Source organism: Hesperophylax consimilis, chromosome 20, assembly GCF_061612785.1.
Source record: "Hesperophylax consimilis isolate HC1 chromosome 20, BYU_Hcon_1.0, whole genome shotgun sequence".
NCBI lineage: Eukaryota > Metazoa > Arthropoda > Insecta > Trichoptera > Limnephilidae > Hesperophylax > Hesperophylax consimilis.
Genome location: NC_142855.1, coordinates 9,233,254 through 9,245,336, shown reverse-complemented (window position 1 = coordinate 9,245,336; position 12,083 = coordinate 9,233,254). Strand labels below are relative to the sequence as shown.

The following is a 12,083-nucleotide window of genomic DNA, read 5'->3' as shown; positions in this document are numbered from 1 at the left end:
GCCATACACGGATATAAATATCTACCTCCCTGATGTAAAGAAGGAGAGAGCTAGTTGGTTACATGGAATATCTAAAAATGATTGAAAATAAAGATAATGAAGGTAAATCAGTGATGTAGATGGAAAAAATTATATTACTACCGTACAAGAGTCTCAACTGCTCCCAATCGTCTGGAGTCAGTGAGACTGTGGCATCCCTAATCGGTGAATATTGTGAGGATGAAGGTATTGGGGAGGGGAAGAGGAAAGATTGGAAATATCTGGATATTCATATCTAGTCACCAAATAGGGCAATACTGAGAGTATCTTCAACTCTGGAACGTGCCGCAAATATAGTATTGTCAACATATTAAGTACAACTTAATATGGGATAAAATCCTTAACATCGTTCTCTTTAGCGGTACATATTACCTTTGGTATTTTGACTTAGTAAATCTCCTCGGTTATTGTCAGAATTTGAATTCATTTAGAGATATTCTTTCATGTAGATTCACTGTTTTAGAATGTGTATTTAAATGAAATATTGTTTTTGAACGCAGATAAAATATTGTTCAGATTTTAGTATTGCAAATCGACTTAATCATTGTTATTTTCTTTTTCTAGGTATAATCAAAGTGGAGACTGTTAGTTTCAAGGTAGAATCAGGACCCCGAGAAGAAGATGGAGGTGGGATTCCTTATACGGAAATAGACATAGACCATAGACCTGCTGGATGTTAAAAAGGAATGCTCAGAGCACTCTGAAAGTATTACCCAAACTGCTGGTAAAACCATTTTGATGTTTAAATGAACAATTTATTCACACTTTTGAAATTTTAATGATTTTTTGTTCTTCTGTTAATACGTAACGTTTTTCTGACTTAATTACAGATCTGAAGACTTACTCTGGAAAAAAACTTTTCTCTTGTCCCAGTTGTAATCACTCCTACTCTTACAAATCAAAGTTAGAACGGCACTTGTTTACTCACAGTAGAGAAAAACCTTTTTCATGTTTGGACTGCAAATATTCTTGTTCTACAAGGAGCCATTTAAAACGTCACTTGTTGACTCACAGTTGGGAAAAATCGTTTTCATGCTCTTACTGCAACTACTCATGTTCTCGAAAGGAAATTTTAAAAGATCACGTGCTAACTCACAGTGGTGAAAAACCTTTTTCATGTGTCGAATGCAACTATTCATGCTCTACAAAGGGACATTTAAAACGTCATTTGATAACTCACAGTGGTGATAAACCTTTTTCGTGTTCCGAATGCAGTTATTCAAGTTATCGAATGGGACATTTCAAAGAACACATGCTGACACACGGTGGAGAAAAATCTTTTTCATGTTCCGAATGCAGCTATTTATGTTCTAGAAAGCGAAATTTGAAGGCACACATGCTTACTCACAGTGGAGAAAAACCCTTTTCTTGTCCCAACTGTGACTACTCATGTTCTATAAAGTGTACTCTTAAAAGGCATTTGCTGACTCACAGTGGTGAAAAACCTTTTTCTTGTCCCAACTGTAACTACTCATGTTCTTTAAAGTGTTCACTTAAAATACATTTGCTGACTCATAGTGGTGAAAAACCTTTTTCATGTACCAGCTGCAAATATTCGTGTTCTACAAAGGGAAGTCTAAAAAGACATCTGCTGACTCACAGTTGTGAAAAACCTTTTTCGTGTTCCGAATGCAGTTATTCATGTTATCGAATGGGACATTTGAAACAACACATGCTGACTCACAGTGGAGAATAACCTTTTTCATGTTCCTACTGCAACTATTTGTGTTCTACAATGAGTGGTCTACAGTGTCACAGGTCGATTCACAACTGAGAAAAAACCCTTTTCATGTATCTATTGTAACTTTTTATGATCTTTAAATAGAAAATTAACACTCATAGTAGAGAAACACCTTATTCATGTATTAACTGCAGATTTATGTTATATAAAAGTTAAAATTGACACGACTCATTTTGTCTGTTGCTTGTATTCCTAAATTGATATAGCAATTAAGAATACATTTTGTTGTTGACAGGTGGAAAAATATAATAAGCAGTAATTGTTGATTGAGGTACTAGTGCATATTGAATTAGTTGGCGGGTTGGAAATAAGCCGACATAGCTCAGTGGTTTTAGAGCACCTTACGGGATATCAGAAGGCACGGGTTCAATTCCCGTTGGCGGCATTTATTTTTATTCAGGATATATTTTTAATTTGTATTGATATTTCAGGCGACTAATTATTGTTTTTAATTATTTGATATAGATAAAATTATTACCTAAAAACCCTTCTAAAATTACATTACTTAGGATATGATGCTCCAAGCAATGTAATTTGAGAAGGGTTTTTATGTAACAATTTTTTCCCTACCGAGAAAATAAAAGGCCTCTAATATCCATAGTCTATAATATCCATGTAACATTTTAAACACCCATATAAGGTGAAAATTGTAAGGCGTTATGACGCCGATTTGTTTAAAGAACATTGACTTTCAATTTTTTTCAGAATATAGAAAATTTGAATATTAATGATATAAGGCATTTTTTTCTGCTATTACAAATTACAATACTGACATTTGATTTTTGCAATGTCATGGCGTTTCAAGCTTTTGCACATATTTTTGCACTAACTATCAACCATCACGTCGTTTCCCCGCGTTAATAGGCAGAGAGAACGGACCGCCAAACAACTCGGTCTTGGCAGACACTCCTTGCCTCATTGACATTCATACATACTCACTGGTGCTAAGTGTACTGGAGTCGAATTGTATTATCTGGGCCCCATTTGAAGCATCCTATATTTTAAACATTGAAAGAGTTCATAAAATATTCCTACGTTTTTTATTTTTACGCCTTTATGGAACATATCCATATTTATATCCATCGAGATTTATTCTAGGTATGACTAACTACCATTCTCTAGAAACTCGTATATGTTTTGCGTTGCTAAAATATTTCTTTCAATTAATCAATGGCCTCGTCTCTAACGGTGAGATTCTGGCGCAAATCAATTTATTTGTCCCAGAGTCTCACTCTCGGGCACGTCTCCATAACATATTATATTGCCGATTGAGTCGTACAAATCTGTACCTGAATACGCCCGTGGGAAGAGCGATATGCTATTTAAATATTTTTGATAAAAATTTCGACATTTTCTTCGGAAAATTCAATGAGTTTGTAAGGTTTTTGGCGCTACATTCTCACTGTGAAAATGGTACTTATACAATTAGTCAGATAAAATATCTGTAATGTTGTAAAATTTTTTGTAAACAAATAAAATAAAATAAAATACTCTTCTATTATTCTGACTCTTGACATGGCCCGACTCAAGTATCTGATTCACTTTGTTGTGCCATGTCTGCCTCGGGCGTCACCGACTTCTGCCACCATAGACATTTGCATCGTATATTTTTTTTACATATTATATCATGAAATGGGATTGTGATATCCTTCCAGTCCTGCAGTATTAAAAACTTAAGTAAATAAATGTAATAAAATATTCTGGGCTTCCAATATTTATAAATTTATTATTATTTTAACATACTTGATAGTTGCGAACGGTTGAAATAAAATACAGATTCTTAAATTTTATTTATTTATTTTTGTGAATATTTAAAATTATAATATAATTTCTCAGCTAAATAAATTACACCGTCGCATAAACCATTACAGATAGACGAAAGACACCTTCACATTCTAGATAGTGGAAAATATCTGGGCCTACATTTTGACAAACACTTGGCCTTAAACAGCACATAGAAAACTAATTGGAATATTTGGTAGAATGACTCATCTTCTACTAACAGAAGTAAAGAGAATATAAAAATTAGCTTAATTCCGTCACACTTACATTATATCTGTTAGAAATATGGGGAAACTTTCGCCCCGCTACATTATGGTTTATTTATCCATACATCTATCTTCGGATCGCCTACCTGTCCATGGGATTGCCGTCTATGGTAAATCGGAGCCAGCAGCGCCACTGACGGTCACCGAGTACTTCAGTACCAGTAGAGTGGTTTATTTATGTTCAGTACCAAACGGAGAGCGGGAAAGGAAACACATTCATCTGGAAGGATTGGAGCGATTGCTCCAGGAAATATGGGAGGAATCTTGCGGACATATTGTTCCTGTTTAGCTAGCTGATGTTATCGCTGGACATCACGTTATCCATTATAAATTTTGCAGTTTCAATCTTTGAATTGCATGGTGCCCTTTTATGAAACAGGTCAGATTATAATCGTTGTATTCCTTTGTCACAATAACTTATAAAAGTGCTTCGATTTTAATTCAAACTGTACAAGTGAATCTTCGATCACTTCACACACCCTGAGATATTGTTATCAATCCTAAATTATGAGTCTCATCTTCTAGTTAATTTTAATCGTAATTAATGACTTAAATAATCAATGTTTCATTCTTTGCCAATAAATGATATCTTGTGAAATTCTTAAGTTATTTCAATACTACCTATCTCACTTCTACCTCACACCTGGTATTTGTTGGTATATAGTGAATCTTGGTACAAGTAGTGGATTACCGAGTCATGTTATAACCTTTCTGTTACAATGGCGTCCAACGCGTGTTGAGATAATTATTTTATTACAAAGTGGCTTAATTGTTACATTCAACGTGATGATTAAGTTGGCGCAATTTTAATTCGTTACAAATAAACACATTACATACTTAATAGGATTTATAAAAAATACAGAATAAAGTTATAAAAAAACTTTCAATTACAACCCAGATACTCTCACGAACAAAACTAGACAAATAAATGAAAGCTTTTAAAATATTATACGAATATAACAAATGCCCTTTAATCTAAAATAATAATAATAATTGGATGACTTGTATAGCGCCGTTTTTGTGTAAAATCACCTAAAGGCGCTGTACAAACTAATAATACATTTCTACAGTGATCTATGTTATTACTTAAATATTTATGGAGATAATATTCAGTACAATACTTACCTGGTAGGTCACTTGAGATTAACACTTAATTAAAATTATCTAATTGTTTATTGGCGAAATTTAGATACAGGATTTAGGACATAATTGGAAAATTGAATATAACTGGACTTTCTCTTAGGAATGGTATATTTAATTTAAGGGTACGACAGCTTAAAAAGGTAAGTTTTTAGTTAAGACCACATACAAAATATGCTTTTACACACGAACACAACATTTATAAAAACGTCACCAATATATGAAAACTACACAAGACAATGTAATAAATTTTACACTAATACAGTAAATACTGAAAGTGGTTAGAGAAGCATAAGTCATTAGGGTTTACACATTTACAATCTCATTTCCGATAGCTAAAAGTAGTAGAAGTAGTGGGTGTTTTAATTTATTTACTATGGGTGCGTAAGTGCTTTAGAAGGCCTAACTTGCGGGAACACAAAAAGTTGCAAAATGAACACGAAAAGGGCTTTTCCACACTATGAGTAATCATATGGCTCTTTAAATTTCCCTTTAGTGCACATGTATAGTTGCAGTTGGGGCACGAAAAAGATTTATCTCCACTGTGAGTCAGCAAGTGACTTTTCAAATGATCTTTTTGCCTAAAATTTTTTTTGCAGACTGAACATAAAAAGGGTTTATCTCCACTGTGAGTCAGCATGTGTTTTTTTAAACTTCCACTCCTAGAACACGAATAGTCGCAAGTGGAACATAAAAAAGGTTTTTCTCCACTATGAGTAATCATGTGGCTCTTTAAATTTCCCTTTAGTGCACATGTATAGTTGCAGTCGGGACATGAAAAAGATTTGTCCCCACTGTGGATCAGTAAGTGACTTTTTAAATGATCTTTTTGAGTAAAAGATTTTTTGCAGTCTAAACATGAAAACGGTTTGTTTCCACTGTGAGTCAGCATGTGTTTTTTTAAACTTCCACTCTTAGAGCATGAATAGTTGCAGTTGGAACATGAAAAGGGTTTGTCTCCACTGTGAGTAAGCATGTGAACTTGCAAATTACTTTTTCGTGAAGATGAGTACGTACATTTAGAACACGAAAAAGGTTTTTCTCCACTATGAGTAAGCATGTGTTTTGTTAAATTTCCCAACAGAGAACATGAAAAGTTGCATTCGGAACACGAGAAAGGTTTTTCTCCATTTTGCGCAAACCTACGGCCTTTCAAATTTACTTCTCGAGAATACGAATAACTGGAGGATGAACGTGAAAAAGGTTTTTTTCCACAGTGAGTTAACGTGTGTCTTTTTAAACTTCCTTTTTGAGAACACGAATAGTCGCATTGTGTACAACCAAAAGGTTTTTCTTCAGTGTGTATGCGCAAGTGCCGTTCTAACGCTGACTTGTATAAGCAGGAGTAATTACAATGGGAACATAACAAGGTTTTTTCCACAGGATGCGTCTTGAGGTTTGTTTTAAAATCTGAAAAAGATAACGAATAAATCATAAAACGTGTTAATAAATTTATTCATAAAACTACGAAATTACTTTAAAACCACAAAATGTGATTTTATACAAACAAAATTTTTTACCTGCTGTCTGGATAATTCTTTCAGAGTGATCTACGCATTCATTTTTAACATCTGGAAGATCTGTGTCTATATCAGAATGAATAATTCCCCCTCCATCGTCTTTTTTGGGTTCTGTTTCTGCCTTAATGGTAACAGTCTCTGAGTTAATTCTACCTGTAATATTGGTACGCTTTTCTATGAATTATGTACAAATATTATCCTCGTTTCTTGGTAAGTATGAAAAATTGTGTAAGATAGAAACTGCAGACAAGTACCCAGAAAAAACCGTCGAATCTGTGCAGAAATGGGCGGTTTATTTCATATAGTACAGGCGTCAGATGGACATGCTATCTTTGTTCTATCTGTATTTCAATTGTAGATGCTCCGAGGAACCTGCGTTATTGATCCCTTCAGCACCGTTGCAAAATCAGCAAACGCGCGCCACGGTAACATTTGTCACATGGGAAAGAATCGTTTCTATACCTCGTTCTGGAGTTCAACAAAGGAAAATTATTTGCTTTGGGTCCCTGTGTGAAGTTAATGTAAAAAAATCAAGAACTAAGTTCTTACCTTTTTGTAAGTTCTGTGTTATCTATGTCTTAAATATAATAAAATAAAATTAATACTATTTTTTTTAAACTGGAAAACTGAGTTATCATACAAAATATAACAATGTTTGCTCGTACCATCTGACTGATTAATTTCTGGAAAATCTTCAAAGTATTCATTCTTTAAATTTGGGATATTTATTTCTATGTATGTTGGGGGTATTACACAAACATTTTCATCTCGAGACCCTGGTTCCACCTTGATGGTGACTTCACCTGGACCAGGAAGATCCATCGCACGGCTGTGAGAGCGTCAAGAAGTACTGTTATCCTTGGATATTCATTTCTGAAAACCAGACTTTAAACCTGGAAAAGAAATATTAGAGAGGAGGTATGAATAAACAGTTACGATGGAAATTGTAATATTCCTGATATTAATATTTGACTAATCCATAGATGGCACTAAATTGGTATATTAGGCTATCCATATATGGCGTTAGCTGTTGAAAGTAGTAAAGTAGCAAATAGCAAGGCAACCTCAATGTCGGCATCCAGATTTTTCAAACCGCTAGCTAGTTACGAAATCATAGCCTGATTGATTCTTATTAGTATTTTGGGTTTAATTAAAAAATAATTTAAAACTAGCCCAAAAAACTGTTTTGAAAACATGGCAAAACACGGCATGAAGAAAATACTTTTAATTATACGTAATTTGAACGAAGAGTTCGACAATGCTACTTTGGTTGAACAGGGTTCTAACTTTACTTTACCTTCTACTGAGATATGAAGAGTCAAAGTTTGCAAAGACGATTTCTCATTATCTAAACCGATTTCCGATGTTGAGGTTGAATCTTGTGGAGAGTATGTTAGTTCAACATTTGTTTAAGGAACATATAAAAATAGGACGTATACTTACCATTTTAGAAAATACCTAAATGTGCAGATAGTAATTCACAATAATTCATTGCTTAAAGTTCTACTACATTTCGTATGAAATATTTTCCTTTAAAATATGTTTAACTAAAACACTTTACTCAAGATTGAACCTTAAAAGCAGAAAATGTTAAATAGAAATCTTATTTGCAAATTTTGACAACTCAGAATATGATAAGACGTAGTTAGAATCCTTTATTATGCGACGATTTATTATACGCCTCGTAAAAACGAACAACCAGATGCAAACAAAATGGGAATTGCAAAAGTTTCAAAGTGATGACAGTTGGCTCTGAAAGTTTTGGTTATAGAAATTGTTTTGAATTTAAAGATCATTTTGGAAAAAAATGTTAGTCTTGAGCAACTAAGGTGAGGATGGCTGCGCGGCAAAACAGGAGAAACTATGGTGTCGATGGCTGCGCAGCAAACAGGAGAAACTGTGAGAACACTTTACTTTTCTACACATTGTCTCCGGCTTTTGTCGATACCGAGTCAAAAGGACAAGGGGTTACTCTACATCATGCAAGGTGCAATTTAATCGTGTCCCGTATATCTGTATTATTAACACGTCAAGTTTAGTAAAAAAAACTGTAATTATTTCCTTACCGCCACACATTAAGGCACAGATTTAGGAAATTACACTTTGTTTCACCAATTATTACAAGAAACAAGTATTAACGTGCACAAAATATGTTACAAGTTCTTAGTTTTAGTTAATTAAGTTATTTACGCGTATTTAGATTCAAGCGAATCTCTCGCAAGTGTCAAAAGGAATCTTATCATAAGGTAAATTTTGAACTTTAATTGGATAAACGTGGAATTTTAATGAATCGTTTTATCATCTCTTCAAACGCAAATCGTTGTTTCTTTTAGAAATTAAGTAGAAACGAAGTGTAATTTCCCTAATCTGTGCCTATTAAAAGTGCGTCGGTTACGGAAATATATAATTAACTTATAATACATATTTGATATGCTTGTAAAATTCTGCTGCATGCTAGGGATCATTAAAAAACAACGATTTCAACTTAAATATCGAATTGAGACAACTATTTAAGTCGGGGGTTTTAGTAAACATGCACAAAATAGCTTTTAGGGTTTAGTTTGGGTTATTTTAATAATTTGTCCGTACTTCCTAACCTACAAACTCATACTTACTTATCGAAACATTTAAACAAGTCTAATATTCAACGAGGAATGTTTTAAGCAAAAAAATTAACATCATAATGCGCAAGCGGCAGACATATTGTCAATATCAAATAGGTGACAAGCAATACAAGCTTTTGTATGCATAATTAAGTGATATAGTAGTAATTATTACTTGAAGCGTTGAATTGAACACACCTGTATTTTATCGCCGAGGTTTTGTTGCTTCACTTCTTAAATAAAATATTTTCATCCTGACCAATACTAAGTGTCAGACAAGAAAAAGCGACAGAAAGAGAAAGCGCAGAAAGCACGTTGAATTAGAGATGGTCGATATTCCTTCCCTCGTTCCTTTTCCGTCACTGGAACCGTAGATATTATTTCTCTGATCCGGTTATTTTTGGAACTGGTTCACTTCCAAATAATTTTCATTATAATTCAGAATTTAATTTAATTTTAAATAAGCAATGAAGTATTTTGAGTTTTCGAGAAACCAGTTTTTTTCTTCAGAAATTCTTTAGCAATCCTGATATGTCCCTAGGACTTGAATTGAGAGATCGACCAAATTGAAGACGTGCGCCCGCATATGTTCTCCGTAATTTTACACGCAGATGGAGGCGGCAGTTCGTATTATTAGACTTAAATATTTAGTTGTATAGATTGGCCGGTAACCGCCATAAAAAAAATAGAAAGCCAACCTAGAAATACACCCATTAGTCTGCAGATTTAGCTCTAGACCCTCATCAAGTCATAAATATGAAATACGAAAATGTTAGGCCAGCGACCCAAGGGCAATAAAAACCTTCGCCAAAGGCTAGGCTATATTGCAATTATTTGAAGGTCGTATTGTAAAAATGTAATTTTAAAATATTTAACAATAATTTACAAATCTATCGGTGAGAATGGAGAACGCCAGTGCCACGGACCCGAAAACGTACCAAAGTGGTGTAAAGCGGAACCACTATTGTTTTAACACCCCACCACAGGGGGTGCGAGGGTCGCCGGATTGCGCTGCTGAAGACAGATTTTTCAGCAACGAACAGTTACCATCTCACCTCCGCCGAGGAACCTTCTGCCTTCCCCCTTGGAGCGGTCGCCGAGGCTCTTCCCGTAACCCCATGAACTTCCGCCCAGGAAGCCAGAGTGGTCGCCAAACTTCCGCCCAGGAAGCTGCCCTCTCAGGAGTCGCTGCCTGCCCACTCCGCCTTTCGGAGCCTTGGCCCAGGCTGAACTGACTCCGCCCTTCGGAACCAGCCCAAGTGCCAGTAGTTGTGTTATCAGTGATAAGTGCGAACGTGAAGAATCCAGAATCATCGAAAAGGGAAGTGCCTGAACAATTTTTGTATGTTTATTTCGTAACGCGAAACAACTTTTTAAAGACATTGAATGAACAATAATTTTGAATTAAGGAAACGGACAATTAATTTTTTAAGAATTAGAATTAAGAATAGTATTAAGCCTAGATACTAACACTCAACCTTATACACTTATTTTTAATAAATGTTTTAAAAAATTGTAACTACGTAACTTTTTTTTTCTTTTACTCTTTCCTCCTTTTCTTTTACATATAATATTAAACTCCCTTAAGTATAGTTATAACAAACCCTCTCCTCTTTCTTTTCCTTTTGAGGAATCGGTTCCGCATCGGTGTCCGCTAACTGGGACCGTAGCGAAAACCCATTAGAGGTATCCTCCATCTCTGCATAGAATTATTTTAAACCATAGATAAATCATAAAAGAGAAATGAATTAAATGCTTTTAAATTGAAATAATAAACACAATAATGGATGTTAATAGAAATAATCACAAACAGGTTGATTTAACACATTTTTTTAAAGTTTATCCTTCAGAAAAGCGGAGTACCAATAAAATACTAAAATCAGTCATTAAAACCCAAAAACCATAGTCAAAATTGTTCTAAACGTCTATAAGAATTAGTACTTAGGAAATTTTCAACAAAAATGTGTAATGTGGCCTGGCCAAGCCGTTTTGATTTACAAAAGTAATTTTTTTTTCTCGGTTGACTTTCTGGCAAGCGTAATCAATATTCCATACAAATCGGCAAGCCGCGTCGAATCATGAAATCGCTGATGAGTTTGCGTGAAATTGGTAGAATAACAACAAAAAAGGGAAAAATAACTTCAAGAATTGTACCGCATGGCCTGGACAGGCCAGCGCATATGTCATCAAGGTCTGGCAGATCTGTAATTGCGATATCAAATCACAGCTCACATGTCAAATTTACACCGAAAAAATTCCAGATGCGGATCGTGAAGTAAATCAAAATGCAAGAGTGATGTTGGATTTAGTTGACAAGTATTGACATACAACAGAAGTGGTACTAATTAAAAAAAAACACTCGTAACATCATTAATGCAATGCAAAAACGAAATTTCGAACCATTTATATATGTATATATTTAATATACTACGCCAAAAGAGAGAATTCGAAAACAGTTTGCAATATAGTTGTGAATGAGGAATACTTGGAGCAGGTGGATGAGTTTGTGTATTTAGGAAGTATGTTCTAGAGAGATGGGAAGGCTGACAGAGATATTGAAAGAAGGGTAAATGCAGGTAACTCCATTGATGGAGGACTGAATGCAGTCGGCGCTAACAAAGAACAGAAGTAAGCAGTCCACAATGGAGTGCTGGTACCTACCCTGATAGCTTAATGAGTCTTATCTGATAGCTTAATGAGGAAGGGACGCTAAGATGGTTTGGGCATGTAGAGCGAATGAGCGAAGAAAGGAGTATAAGGAGGATATATAAAGCAAATGTGAATGGTAGCAGAAGTCGGGGACGCCCAAGGAAGACTTGGCACGACCAAGTGAATCAGATAATTGAGTCGGGCCATGTCAAAAGTCAGAATAATAGAAGAGTATGTATGAGACGATGTATGAATGTGAATGAGGCAAGGAGTGTGTGGTGTGACTGAGTTGTTTGGCGGTCCGTCCTCTCTGCCTACCCCTGTAGAAAATGCCAATTGTTCT

General features: G+C 34.9%; 1 long non-coding RNA gene across 1 annotated transcript; it reads right to left on the bottom strand.

The window, feature by feature from the left end:
* Positions 1-5,134: 5,134 nt before the first annotated feature.
* On the bottom strand, positions 5,135-9,381 carry LOC149414022 (uncharacterized). The gene is made up of 4 exons (XR_016304052.1): positions 9,290-9,381; positions 7,154-7,381; positions 6,489-6,641; positions 5,135-6,378 (listed from the first exon to the last, which is right to left on the bottom strand). It is a non-coding gene; the product is annotated as an uncharacterized LOC149414022 (long non-coding RNA).
* Between the last annotated feature and the right edge of the window lie 2,702 nt (positions 9,382-12,083).